Below are 15,281 nucleotides of genomic sequence, written 5' to 3' on the forward strand. Positions count from 1 at the left end.
TGATTGTAGGTTAGTTACTTGTGAAATATGTGAACTCACACTAAAGACTGAACAAACATGGATTTATGTTTTTTTTACTATATTTTATAGCAGCTATATTCTTAGCGACCATAGAGAAGGATATATATATATTTTTAATATTTATCAAATCAAATTCATCCTGAGCATTATTAAATAAGCTGCATAAGCAGCAAAGCATCTTTACTAAACTTCACACATCTGTAGTTGGAATAGTGCAGCTTGTTTCTGCTGCAATCCAAACACAGGACAGAAACAAGAGATTTTGCAAATTAGAAGTCTTAACTTTAGATGATGAGGGAGATGATTAAGGCTGGGTTGCCTGGGGAATGAGTCTACAGATTGGGGAGCTGGTAAATAGAGAAAGCAGAGATGGACAGGAAAGTGACAGGGCACAAGAGAGAATGGTTAGGCAGAGTGGTTAAACACTAGACTAGAGACAACTCCTTAAATGGGCTGAGAGTGGCCTGAAGTAGAAAATACAATATGGAGAGAGATGGGTGGAGAGCCAGGCTAGATATACTGTAATTATTGTGAGATGATGGAAGGCAGGTGAGCTGGCTGGGAGGTTAATGAGCTGATTACTGGTAGGTTTGCAGAATGAGCAGAACTGGGAGCCAGGTGAAGGATCCACAAAATATGAGAGAAAAAAAACAGACAGAGGAAAGTTGCTGAAAATGAAAGGGAAAACAAGGAAACATCATTAAGTCGTCAGAATGGGGTCTAGCTATGACTAACATAGCATAATATCCAATGAAATTGCAAGAATAGCAAGTTGAGTGGAAGTTTATCATAGTGTTTTCTGTGGACTCTGCAGTGCTGATATGCTTGAAGATCGAACAAGGACATCACAGAATATCCAGAGCATCAAATGAAAGATGAAGAGTATGCGTTCTCTTTTCCTCTTTGACTCTGAACAAATGCTATGATGTTTAACTCAGTCCACTTGTCTTCTTATATCCTTATGTCTTCGTGAAGAAAGACTTTGAGACAAGAATGAGACTGTCATCAATGCTGGTAGTCCCAGGGTTATTGCTGGCATTGCTTGAGGTTTTGTGCAAGTTAACCATGTTGTTGTTCTTGCAACTAAGATAAAGAGAAAGAAAAGAGCACTGGATGACAGATAGTTTGTTTCAGATTTATTGAGGATGTGACTGAGAATGTCGATATAGACTACAGATGGCTCAGTCTGGGCAGAGGACTAAAATATAAGACCAAAACCCAGAGATTTGGGTGTTTTGTGAGGTGAAAAAAATTTCCCTGAGCTCTCTGATACAGACTGGATGGCAGATTTTGCATTTGCTATTGGTGTAACAGCACTGCTAAATTAAATATTCATAACTGCAAGATTTTCCATCCCTTATCCGGGGAAACCAGGAATTTACTAATTTGGTGGCTGGTTCTGCAGTTGGACACGGGATCTTTCACATCCCATATGAGAATCATAACCCTTGGTTAGAAGCAGAGTAAAGAGCAACCAGTTCATCTTGTGTCCTGGTTAGCCTTAGGCCAAGGACACAGGCAAGGGGATTTTTGCACATGAAATACATAGTCTGGCCAGAGGTTTCATGAGCTTCTCTGAAGGCAAATGAATACAACATGTTTACCCACATCCCAACGCTGCGCGATATCGCACCATCAGCCCACCATCTACACATCCATGTGCATGGTCCGTTTACAAGACAGTTTGAAGATTTGAAGAGTGAGAGCATGATTTCTTTATCACGACTTGCAAAGTGAATAATGGACTCAGTGATGTTCAGCTTGAACTCAATGACCTGCCGTCTGATTCACTCCAGCAGAGTACTTCAAGTCAGTACCACTGCTTGTAATTTATTCTCCTCCCGGCGAGGAGACCCTTCTAACATGACAAGGTACATTCAGTTCAAGAGTTCAAGAAAACCAAGAGAAAGATTGTCTCACTGACAGCCAGGTGTCCTAAAACCTGATTTGGTGAATGCATTTAACCAGAGATTAAATTCTTTTTTTGTGATTAACAAGAAAAGAAATAAAAAACAACAACAGCAAAGAAACATCAAATTAAGTTATTAGACGATGAAACAGAATCGGAGACAATTGCCATGTGTATGTATTAGGTCTTTGAATTGATAAACTAGTGACTATGTTGGTGTTTTAACCAGACCTGCTTCACATTATGCAAGTCTTTCTGGAAAAATCCACTTGAATAATTCAGTAGACCTCCATTAATAGCTGCGTGATTGAAAACTTAAATAGTGCACTTACATTAAATGTGCAATAATGTCCTTTTTAGAAGGCATGCCCTAATTGTAACTCATACCAGCAGCTAATAGAATCTACCATCTACCAACATTTCTTTTTATAAATTCATACTGTCTGAACTGCTTTCAGCCTTTTGGTCTGGCATCTGTAGCTTCCAGCTCCTACCTTAGAAAACTCATTGCCAAACCCTGCCTCTATTTAGATTACATGAGACAGCATTTACATCAGGAAGGTGCTAGATGAGTCCAGAGTTATGGCTATAAAATGTCTTTAATGTTTTCTGGTCTCCTGATTGTCTGTCCAAAGTGACAACTTGAGGCTGTGACAGCTGCTGCAGGCAAGCATGTCATTTGACTCGAAATTGTCAGTCAGAAGAAAAAGCAATAAACTATAATGTAATTTTTTTTTTTCAAATCTGACCTTTTCAATAGCAGGACAGCTCCTGACTTCAGAAAAACAAATCAAATTTTTTGATTGAATATAATTATGATATCATGTAGCCGCAAAACAAACTTATAAATAAACATGGTCATGTGGTTTGGATCAGAAACTGGCCACAAGAGGGTTTGTAAAATGCATTTTAGGATATAATATGTTGTTTTGGGAAACTTGCTGGTAGTTCTTCGGGTTTTATTTAAATTTGCAATTAGAATATTATATTCATATTATCAGTGGGAATATAAATAGATATAGTGCACAATATAAGCAATTATAATAATTTTCCACTTTAAAACATACATAAAAAGGCAATCTGTACAACATTTGCTACATTAATTTTTTTTGAATCTTTTCTCCATAAGACCCTCAGGTCCTGCATTCTGCAAATATGAACATTACATTGTGAAGACTTTGTTTAGTTCCCAGTGCTCCATTTTCTGTTGTCTACCTTCTGGCTAGTTATTGTTTCTCCTTCTCATCTTCCAAATGTTTTCCATGCCTGCAGCTTTCAGGGACATCTGCTCCTGCCAACCAATGCTTTAACATGTTGTTACATTCTGCTGATCCTCAGGGAATGATGAACACGGCATAGTGTCAGAAATACATGAAAACGTTTGATTTTTCTTATTCAAATTGAGCAGTTGAGTGAGGTTACTGAAACACATACTCAGTAACCCAGTATCTATAGACACAAGAAAGGAAGCTTTGTGTGTCTCATTTTGTTCTTTTGTGCTGTATTAGATTAACAGCTTATGGTTTAGTTGTGTCTCAGAGACAGTTGCACCGATCCTGTGTTATGTTGACTGTAGCATTTGGGGTCTTTGGGATGCTTTTCTTATCCTCCATTCTTCTGTGAATATGTTTCTTTCTGAGCGGGATGAGAACAGCTTTCTGCTAAGCTCCAATGTGTGAGCGGTGCTTTCTGAGCTTTGTGCTTTAGTGTAGGTGGTATTTATGTGGAGAGGTTTACAGTGGGATTTTTATTTGTGTCTTGTGTGTCATAAGTTAATGAGCATCATACATCAGACGTTGCTGTCCAATAAGTTGGAAAAAGAATTATTTTTATAGCAAGTACAAGAGTAGCTAAGCAGAATGATTTGACCTGATCGGTGTTTGCTTTAATGTGTGATGCGAATACAGCGACGCTAAAAAGAAAATCAAGTGGTGCTTGTGCATACTAATGCAAGACTACCCCTAATGCCTGACAGACCACTACAGACATCATCCATTTGTCACACTGTTACACTTCTAAGAGTGATTATCTGCTGCATCACACACTGCATTGTGTTAGGAAAATCTACCTGGAGATGTTAGATTCTTGTAGGCAAGCTGGTTCCTGTGAGCATGAATTTCCTTTACTGTGAGTGGGAAATATTAGTACTGTGTGTTAGTCAGTGTTAAGATTTTAAAAAGGCAGTTAAAACATCTTAGAAATACTTTCACTGTCTCTCATGTTAACTATTATATTTATATGTTTAGATGGTGCAGATGTATTGATTTCAGATTGTGAGAGCCGCGGGTGAAATCCAATAAAGCAAAGCTATTTTAATACACTGTGGAGGAGAGTTGTTTATGCAAACAAACACTGTTCACTAGATGTATTTTGAGGTGCAGGTAGCAGAATATTTTTGTTCCTATTGATCAGTTCTCCCCAGCTGCATGGCTAGAAGCGCTGTCAGTTTGTCTCCTGCAAGTTGCTCTGAAATATTCTCTCAAACTCAAGGCTCAAAGATTTGGCTTCCAAAATAGTGTAATTTTGTTCATTTGTTAAATCACACTATTCACACTTAAGTCATTTACTGTGTTCCCCCTGTGCCTGAAAGCGTGCTGTAAGAGAGATGATTATCCCATTTTTCTCATCAAGAAAGTGCGATTATAGTCGGGGTTAGCGTAATTATGCTCTTTGCTTCTCAGTAGGTACATTTAGATAACTGGACTGGGTCATCAGAATCACCGCCTACTGTTAATTAGGATTAGTGTGCCCAGCAGAGCTGTTGATGATGGCAATGGTGAGAATGTATGTCTGGGGTAAATGCAGTTAATAATTTAATGAAATATAAAATATAATCTTAGGGCTGTTCGATATAACGATATATATCGGATGACGATATAAAAACGTCTATCGTTTCATTTTACGCTATCGTTTGTTTCGTGGTGTCGCAAAATAAACTGTTTACGGCAATATTTTTTTTCATCGTTTTGATGGTCACTGTAGTGGCTATATTAATTTCTTAAAGTTCTCTCTTTCTCATATATTTTATATAACCACACTATGGACGGACAAGCGCCTGTTTTTATGCGTTGTGGTTAGCAACAACGACGGTAACAGCATCGCATGTCCGCTTGTTTCTGTTCCACATAAACCTTTCACAATAAAGCTCAAGATCCTGTTGAAACTTTTCAAAATAAACGGAATCACGTAAAAGAGCAGATTATTTATGGATGAGAATTAAAAAAGAGCCGCCAGGTGCTAAAAAAAAAAACCTTAGACTCAAACGTTAGAACAGGCTTTTCCCCGCAGCACGCCGTGTAATAAATACTCACAAAGAAAACGGCGGCCTTTACAACTTATGTCTAAAAATGTATAGTTTCATGCATCGGTTAAAACACTCGACTCCAGCTACATGACGTGCAGCTGGAAACACTTCATGCAAGACGAGCTGCCACAGAATTTACAGAAAATGTTACATTTTTGTGATATATATCGTTATCGGGACGATGGAATTCTTATATCGGGATATGAGATTTTGGTCATATCGCACAGCCCTATATAATCGAATTAAGAAAGTGTGACTTTATTTGTTAAAGTCATAGTGAGGGTTTGCTTGCATACTGTATATGGATAAAGTAACCATAAATGCTCAAATCCAAAATTATATAATGGTAAAGTTTCAAATGACTCCGAGGGGATAAAGGATAAGAGGTTTCACCTACTTCTGAGTTTGTCTTTGACAGGTTAAAGCTAGTATCTTCTTTCTTCTTTTTTCAGTTGATCCCTTTAGGGGTCGTCCCAGCAGATCATATGCCTCCATCTTACGCTCTCCGTAGCGTCCTGTTCTGTCACATCAAACCTCTGCATGTCCTCCTTCATACGTCTGTTAAATCTTCTCTGCAGTCTCCTCTTTTCCTCCTGTCTGGCAGCTCCATACGCAACATCCCTAGTACAGTATGTAATTACTCTGTAATTTCCAAAAGCAGTAGTGCACCGAGGCTTAGTTAACATTACTTAAACAGGGCTAATTTGCTCTGTGGAGTATATTTAGCTGCAGATTATGATGTACTTCTTAAAAATTTGAACATTTACCGCAAGTAAATGTTTTACACATGTTTATTTAATGCCAGAGTAATCCTATAAATACACCAAATCCACAGGTGCCAACAGAAATCTAAAAGTAAAATGGGCTGTAGAATCAAACACTAGAAACATACCACAAACTCTGACAAAGACTAAGGGAAAGAGACAAGATTATTTATACACCGAGGTGTGAAAAACAGGAACTAACCAAAAGACAAAGACAAGGACACGCACATTCAGACAAAGAAACACTGGAGCACAAAGACACAACAGAACGACGAGCAGCAGGTAGAAGAGTTGGGAAGGCACTGAAGGAACTAAACAGATGACAAATAAACTCAAAATAGAAACTGCAGCTAAATAAAGACTAAAGATTCAAAACTCATCCAGAACAGTGAATCAAACATTGGCATCTACAAATCAGTGAACTTCATGAACTAATTCTAATGACACCATGTGGTAAAGACAGACATCACAATCAATGAATCAAACTCACTGTGAGAATAATAAAGAAATAAAATAGGAATACAAAACTCAGCCTACCAGAACAGCAAAAACCCCTCAGATCACAACAATGTAGAATTCAAAATAAGCTATCATACTTGTGTTTGTTGTAACAAAGGGTCACTGATGTGTTTTCCATATTTTTTATATGACTACAGACTTTAAACCCTTTGTTGGTCGGCGTCTTTTCATTAAAAAAATGTAATATGGACTTGTGTTTCAGCAAAAATTTAAACAGATGGATTATTTCTGAATTTAATACAATCCTGATAATAGAGCAGGGCGATATGACCAAAAATATTTATCACGATATACATTTGAAAATTTGCGATAACGATAACTGACGATATAATTGACACTAGACAAAATACTTTACAACTCCACAACTTTATTAGTGCAAAAAACCCCATCAATGTATTTTCAATTAAACAAGCAGCTGTTTTTTATGGGCATTAAAGTTATATAAAAATGTAACAGTGCAAATGCAAATTCCTTGCTGGCAGTTTAACCAAAAGGCATTTCCAGTGGAAATTGGCTGACATATCCTCAGCATAACCATGTATAATATCCACAAAACTTAAAAAGAGGTTATACACACACAATACGGTAATATTATGTTGAAGCACAGTACATATCACTCCATGAGGCTCCTGCCTACAATAGCCGTAATGCTCCCACAATCCATCAAGCGGTGCGGGTTCGTAGCTTAGCAAAGTCGTACTAAAACATTTGACAGATTTTCGAGCGCCGTATACCACATAAAGTCATTTCGAGGTCAGTAAACACAACCAGAATTCATACATAAGGCCCATTGGATTATAAGGGGCGCTGTCGATTTTCAGAAAAATCAAAGGATTGATTTTAAGTGTGCCGTATTTTCCAAAAAACACAGTAATAACGACGGCCCGCTAGCATGCTCTACCAAAAATAGTGCTTTGTTGTGTATCTGATGGATGAAAGCTAAACCAGTTCCACACCACTGAAGTTGCAGCATTTTTACAAACCAATTCTGGTTCATCCGTTTCATTTAACGATCCGCTTTCACCCTTCTCATTCTGCGTCACCGCCATGTGTGTATGAAAACAAAGGCACTGCACATCCGTGTTTTACCCATATTCTATCGCGATATTTCATTTTCCTATCGTTGATAAATTACACCGGTATTACCGTAAACGGTATGATATAGCCCAGCCCTACCTGATAATATGTTTTAACCCTATCACACATAGTGGTCACTACAGTGGACCGCTATTCAGAGGCTGTTTTCTTGTATTTGTGTCGGTGTTGATGGTATACTTGCACATAAACAACTACATTGGACACTGATGTATCACTCTATACCCTGCCACCCACTGATTGTTTAATGTTACTATAGATGTATGACGTGCTTTCTTTGTAATTATTGTTATTTAAACCTGTCATGCATGAATTTTGACAACCTCAATCAGGATTTTTTTTCTTAAGTATTTTTATTCATCTTCAGGCATGAAAAGATGAATAAAAATGCTTAAGAAAAAATCCTGATTTTTTGGCCTGCATGAACAGCAGTACCTGAAGATTCAGTTTATTTTTTGGAGTTGGTTACAAGCTGGTTTTCAAATGACCGATGTCTAATTTAGAAGCAAAACTCTTCAGAGATAAATAATTTTGAAAAGATTATGTGTTTTGTTGCTTTTCTGTTCTATCGAGTCTGATGTTTCCTGCATGTTGCCAGTCAGTCATGAATTCACACACATTTTCAATTTATTTTTCAAGCTCAAGGACAGAAATGCCACGGTGGCTTAGAACTGGCATTAACCCTCCAGTTAAATGCCTGTCTGAGTTTCCATTAACCTACACAATGGAACTACCCTACTAATTTTCACAGCTCCACTTTAGTAATAATTGATATTCATGATGTATGTTCTTGCAGCTGCTAGTTAAGCACAGTGTACACACTCAAGCGTGGTGGGTGTTTTAATCTGCTTGGGAACGTGTGCCATATTTAAGTCAACAAATCAGTCAAGCCTCAGCCAAACTGCAGTGATATTTGAAATGAACACATCTTTATAGCACATAGGCTTTAAATGACTGTGTATTATACTGACAAGTAATGTGCTGTTAATTGATTTGAAATGGGCAGTTTCAGCCAGCAAACTGCATAGTGATGACATGGAGCGCTCTAACTGAAAACATTGCTTACTCTTACTGACAATAAAAAAGTTTGTTTTATTTTGCATAATTGATTTAGATATCTCCTCTCTCTTTGTTAAAGGATCGGCTGACAAGAGAAGCAGAAGATTTGGCAGTTTCCAGGTAAGCCATTCAAACATCTACATTTTTCACTCCAGAAAAAAACAGGGAAAGTAGAATTTGAAGAGCTACAATATCGTGGTAATGATTCAGGTAGTTTCCTATGGTGTTTGAGATGGCTGTTGAATACATCTGTTAAGATTATTGCCTGTGCAAGCAGCACACAGCTCTTTAAACCATCTTGTGTTCATACAAAATGTGTGCTTCAGTGCTGGAATTACCTTGACAAAGATGTGATACTTATAAAGGCTTTGGTGCATAGCCTTATAATTACAGAGCCATTCAGTGGCTGATTAGGGAGGAAACACTGCCTAGCCTTTTATGCAGTACATTTGTCTTTAGACAGAGCTTTTACTGCCATTTATTCCATGAACCGTTCAATTTCTTCTTTGCTTTTTCATTTAAGCAAAGACTTTAAATAGATTGAACCATTACTTTAGACATATTCATAGGGTGCATTGTAAGTTTTCTTCTTTTTGTGGTTTTTATTAAAGCGACAGTACTTATTTACATTGCTGTGATCCTTGCACTACACGTGTTGGCTTCCTCTTCTTTGTGTATTTCCCATCTTGATAATTGCCACTTTTTGCACTTTCCAGTTAAAGAATGTATTCCTTTGCTGCATTGGTTGAAATGATCTTGAACAAAATGGGCACACGGATAAGACTGAAAGAGAAAGATAAAATGATCTGTGTATATATATATATATTTTTTTTTTAGATGATACTGTTGCGGCTGTTGAATCTTTTGTTTCTATGGGAACCCAATTAGAATTGAGACTGTTATTTCAGTTCAGTTTAATTTAATTTAATTCAGTTGGATTTATATAGCACCAAACTAGCTATTGCTGCAGATGGAATGTCCCAGTATATAGTATCCTTTGCCATGTGTATACATGGAAATCGATAGGTGAGCAGAACTGAAACAATACATCCTCAGCATAACAGAGCAGACATACGTCATCATGAAAGATCTGACAAGATGAACTGACAGACACCACTGGTATCAGCTGTATTCTCATCCCAGTAGTTTCATAACAAACCTGGACCATTCTCAACACGTTACACTCTGTATACTGAGCAATTCTACTACCAAGAGATATTTTCTGCTACATTAGGTAAACCATTTTTAATCTATCTTTGTTTGTTTTATTAAATTTGAGGTATTTTACTGTGTGTTTAACATGTTACATTCAACTTGTACCAAAGGATTTAACTGTATTCTATTTCATTACATTTTTACTTATTGATGTTCTGTATATGGATTTATTTTTTCAATCTACAGTAACCTAACTGCTTTTCTGACCACTGTTTTACAATATACTATAATTGTAAAACAGTGCTTGCTTCTTTCAACCCCTCCACCTCCCCAGCATCCACATGCAGGCTCAAGGAGGATATTTTTTGTGTGATGTATTTGTAGGGATTAATGAGGCTGAAGCCTTAATGACAAACTCTAATTTCTTCTACTGCTTGTCATCATTTCAAATGATTAAACTTAACCCTGCTATGGTCTTTGTTTTTTGGTTACACAGGGAGTCTTGCTGGGTCTGGTGGACTTTTGGGGCTAATAATTCAACATATTCAAACCTTTTTTGTTAAAATTCTCAGTAGATGTCTACTTCATCCCATTTGCAAGTAATATAAACAAAACAGGTTAAATGTGTTCCCTTTACCGTTGTTAAATCACATTTATGAATAGGAATGCAACTCATTTTTGCTTTAAATAGAACACACTATATGAGATTTTCCAGATATTTGCGTGGAACAATATCAACTCAGTTGTTAGATAATGCGGTCTGGCTCTGAGATGAGTTGATCTGCCAGGAGCCCAGCAGACTCTGTGGTTGGCCTTAACCAGGGGTGTCAAACATAAGGCCTGAGGGCCAGAATCGGCCTAGCACGGACTCCAATCCGGCAGATGGGACGGCTTTGGAAAATATGAAAGTGGCATCAATTTTAACATCTTACTGCATTTTCATACATTTAAAACTTTTGCTACTGATAAAGACCTCCCCCAAAGCCATTCACAGTACACCAAAGTAATTAAGTAATAGATAAACAATTAAATGACGGAAAAGTTCCTGATTTCACTATTTACTATAAACATTTATGTTTTGGGGGTTTTTTTTGTTTGTTTTTAAGTGAATCCTTCTGAAAATTAACAAAAACTTTGTGTTTTATAATTATAGATATTGTTTAAACCTGAAAAATCATGGTGAGGGATTAATCTTATTTACTACAGCAGCATTTCTTTATCATGCAAAACTGAGATCTAATATTGAAATTGCACTTATTTTTCTTATAATAATATTTGCAAGCATGTAGAAAAGGGACTTAAGATCCAAGTGGGCTGTATGTTTCCCATGATATAAAATGAGTAATTCTATGCTCAGTTTATATCTATACTGCATAATTCATGCAATATTGGCATCAACCAGGCTCTCTTTGTCAGTCCTCTTTATCACATGTTTGTTTTTTGTTTTTTTAAACTATAGACAGTTTTACAAACTTTATAAGCTCCATATTATTTTCAGTACTACAGTTGAGTGACTTTATCCTTGATTCACTGAAAGCCGATGTAGTGGAAACCACTCTAGCAACAGACAGACAGAGCAACAACAGAGCAACCTGTATAGATTACCATCTTAAATAATTCATGATTTGGCCAACAGATTTCCTACATGGAATGGCAACAGTGTTTTACATGAAAAATTACATTTATCATCATCATTATTTTTATTATTATTATTATTATTATTATTATCATCATTATTATCATTATAATAATAATTATTATTATTATTATTATTATTATTATTATTATTATTATTATTATTATTATTATTATTATTATTATTTTGTATCATTTTTACCAAGGTAGGAGGTACGTTAAGCCGAATTAAAGAAACAGACAATAAAATCTTAGAAAATCCACCGTCAGCCGTCACTTATGTGATGTTGTTTTGGTCTGGTTATATTTTTTGTCATATTAAACATGGACTGTTTTTCAGATAATGAGGTCAACACTAAATGGCCTTTTTCTATTCTTCGTTCTTTATATAATATCTATGAACGTGATATTCATACATTTGATCATTTCATTTCCTGTTTTTGGCAGAATTTTGTTGTCTGTCTCTTTTCCTTAACCTTTAAGGAGTTTTATATAATTTATATGCATTAATTCAGTGGTGTATTAAAAGATTTTGATAAATGACTTGACTATTGATGTGTTTTTATCTTGCTTAATGCCCAGTGTGGTCTTGACAGTTTGTGCACGGAGGGCACTACTGTATGTCCAGAAATGTTGCCTCTATCTTTTGTTATCTTCTATATTTTTGCTCAGCAATGCTCACTTCTCCCAGTTGGCTATGACCTCTGTTAAGGTAAAGTCAAGTATTCTGGAACTTGGGTCAAGAAATGTTGTACCTGGCACAGGTGTGATAGATGAGCCTGTCAAGAATATGTTGCATATTCTGGGATTCAGTCTCAGTCCAGGGTGACTTTAACTGCCTTAGTATCAGTTACACCAGACTGTGCAGATGTACATATTGCACAATTTTCTGAGCTAAGAAGCTGCTTTTATTTAAGGAGTAACCATTCATCTATTGTCATCCCCAGAATGTAAAGGAGAAAGAGATGATGTATGACCCTGACTACTATTAGAGCAACACAGTTTTATTATGTTGCTGTATTCCTCTGAGTGAGCAGTAGGGGGCAGCATCTTTGGTTAATTCAAGTATATGGGAAAAAAAACTTTTAAGCTACAGTATTTTGATGTGTGACCTCACCAAACACTTCCCTGATGAGTTTGTTGTCTTGGTCGCTGTTTCAAATTCATATTTAAGACAACTTCATATTAATTAATATTAATCAAGGACTTGAGCAGAGCCAAGGTAGACAAAATTGGAACATCCTTCAGATGTATTTTTTTAAGGAAAATGTATGCTTCTAGTTTAAAAATTGAGTAGTCTTAAATAATCAAGCTGATTAGCACTGCGTCATCTTAGTATAGATTATTTAATTCCACTAGGACAATTTTCTATCAGTAGTCAGGTAATATCAAGTGTTTCTGTCACTTTCTGCTAAAGCTTTGGCAGCCACATTTGTTTCACTTATCTTTTTATAAACCACCACGAGGCATTTCGGCAAGGAGGGCTATCAGGTTATTGAATAAATCTCTGTTGTCAGTATTCATTTGTAAAGCTTTCTCACACATTTGCAGCCACATTCTTTGTCTGGGCTGCATTACAAGATGTGGTATATGTGCAGAAAATCCAATAACATTGTCAAAGTGCAATTCTGAATAACATTCTGGCTTTTATTGGCACTTATTCATTTGACTTTTCCAGTATTCAAATATTAATGTGTAACTATTTGTCTGCATAAATTCCAGGACCAAATATAAAACAAAAAAACAGTAGTACAAAACATTAATTCACAATGCATTGAAATGATAGGAGATCACTGGACAGCTCTTTTCTCTATATGTACTAGATTTCCCATCTAGTTGTGTAATAGTTAATATGGCTGTGTACCAGGGAATATCTGCACCCAGCAGTGAAGTAGCTGAAGGATGTGTTATTTGAAGTGTAAGGTTGTTACAAATCTGCGTTGCTCTTTGTTTCAGCAGAAGCTGATTACAAATATTCAGGCACAATGCAATGCCTGCATTTCACTTTTGTCTTGCCATTAGTATTGGTTTGATCCCATCATTCATGCAAATAGCTCAATACTCACCCAAACCTTCCCTAACATACACACATAAACTGATTGTTGAGAAGTAATCTTTGGTAATTGATATTTGCATTATACCATGAATAAAAAGATGAAGCTTTTCTTATTCTGTTCTGTTACATACAAATTAAAGGCACAATGGTCAGCTGCAGTCTTTTGTCATAAGCACTTCTCACAAATTCTCTGTAGAAATTCTTAATCAGCTATGAGCTATTTTATTTTAACCAAAATATGCTGAGTGTGCCCATGACAATAATGCTGCACTTCCCCCAGACAGTCATTAATAAAGCCTTGTGGTTGTGAAAGGAATCACTGATAATTCACCATTATTGCCAGCAGCCCAGAGGGACCCTCTAAGAGTCTGAGTTAAACTCATTACAGGCTTGACTATGCAAGGTTATGGCTTCTCTGAGGAATATTGCCTCCTTCTAAATTTTTGTCCCATGGATTGCCATCATTTAAACTTTTTCTGATAGATAGATTGCGTAACCTTGCGTCATCACCAGCCAGACTATAAGACAATAATAATGAAATTCAAAGAAGAAAAGGAAAATATCATTATCTGTAATAATATGGGACCCTTTTTTTTTGAAAGACGGCAGTTCCTCAGTCTTTTGTAAGCATTGGAATCCAGACAATATTTCTTTAGCAGTGAGGTGCATTATGGGAATGATATCAACCTTTTACTGAATAACACTGGATCAGTTCAGGTAGCCAAAATCCATGGATTATGTTGAGTGTAATATTTAAAATAAAACGTATATTTTAAATAAAACACACTTAACTGCAACCAACTAAAAGCAATTGCAACAATCTCATCATTTTTAAATTTGCATGTTGCCTGTTGCTTGGAAGATAAACTGTGTATAAATGACTGAGCAGCTATATCTGATGTTGTGGAGTCTATTCTGGGAGCACATCTGAGTTATCTAAATGGCTGCTTGGATTCCCTTAAGGGTTGACACATTTTTTTAAGATAAGGTAAAACAGATAATGAGTAAGGCACTGAGGATATCAGCAAAAATGTTTTCAAATATATATATACAGTGCCTAAAAAATGTAAAGATCACTTTTTAATCAGAGTAAGGTATGAAGTTAGTTAAACTTCTGAGATATTGATCTGGTCAGTTAAATAGCAGAGGGAGTTGTTAAGCACTTTCAGCTGCACTACGGCACTGGAGGGGCAACAGTGAGACAACCCCTAAAACAGGAATGTTTTTGCAGGTTGGAGGCCACTGACATTTGTACTTATTTAATTATGTTGACTGGCCATCACCAGGGCCAGTATCTGCTCCTTTGTGTGAAGAAACATATTGAGTTCTGATCCGTACAAAATGACCAACAGCAGGCCACTGATGTAAATGTCTCTGACCATGTGAGGGTGGCCTGAGGGTCTGACATCCTCTATTCGGCCCTGTGCTCACTGCCTGGCACTGTAGAGCCCAGTGGGTATTTGCTATAGAATACTATAATGTAACAGACATGGAAGGGTTTGAGGAAGCCTTGGAGAACATCATGCTGCCTGCATCATTATTCAGGGTGACCAGTAAATGAAGCAAAGACCTCTAATTCTAGGTGACAATGCACAGACTGCCAGTAAGTATTGGGATGAGATCCTTGGACCCACTGCCAGACCGTACACTGGCACAGAGGGTTCTGGGTTCCTCTCGGTGCCTGGTCTCAAATGGCGAGAGTATGCAGGCAGTTCCTGCAGGATAAAGCAATTGATACCACTGACTGGCCCTCATGCTACCTTA

General features: G+C 36.8%; 1 protein-coding gene across 4 annotated transcripts in view; it reads left to right on the forward strand.

Moving 5' to 3' along the window:
* The window catches only part of rap1gapb (RAP1 GTPase activating protein b), a 106,513-nt gene that overhangs the window by 16,799 nt on the left and 74,433 nt on the right, over positions 1-15,281 (forward strand). For 3 of the 4 annotated variants that reach the window (XM_080301637.1, XM_080301635.1, XM_080301639.1), the window contains exon 2: positions 8,751-8,791. The gene's annotated coding sequence lies outside the window, so the exon portion shown is untranslated. Of the gene's footprint in view, positions 1-8,750; positions 8,792-15,281 lie in introns of those variants that run through there. The other variant, XM_080301641.1, reaches the window with a different exon arrangement.

The sequence above is a fragment of the Astatotilapia calliptera genome, chromosome 5 (genome assembly GCF_964374335.1).
Source record: "Astatotilapia calliptera chromosome 5, fAstCal68.1, whole genome shotgun sequence".
Classification (NCBI taxonomy): Eukaryota; Metazoa; Chordata; class Actinopteri; order Cichliformes; family Cichlidae; genus Astatotilapia; species Astatotilapia calliptera.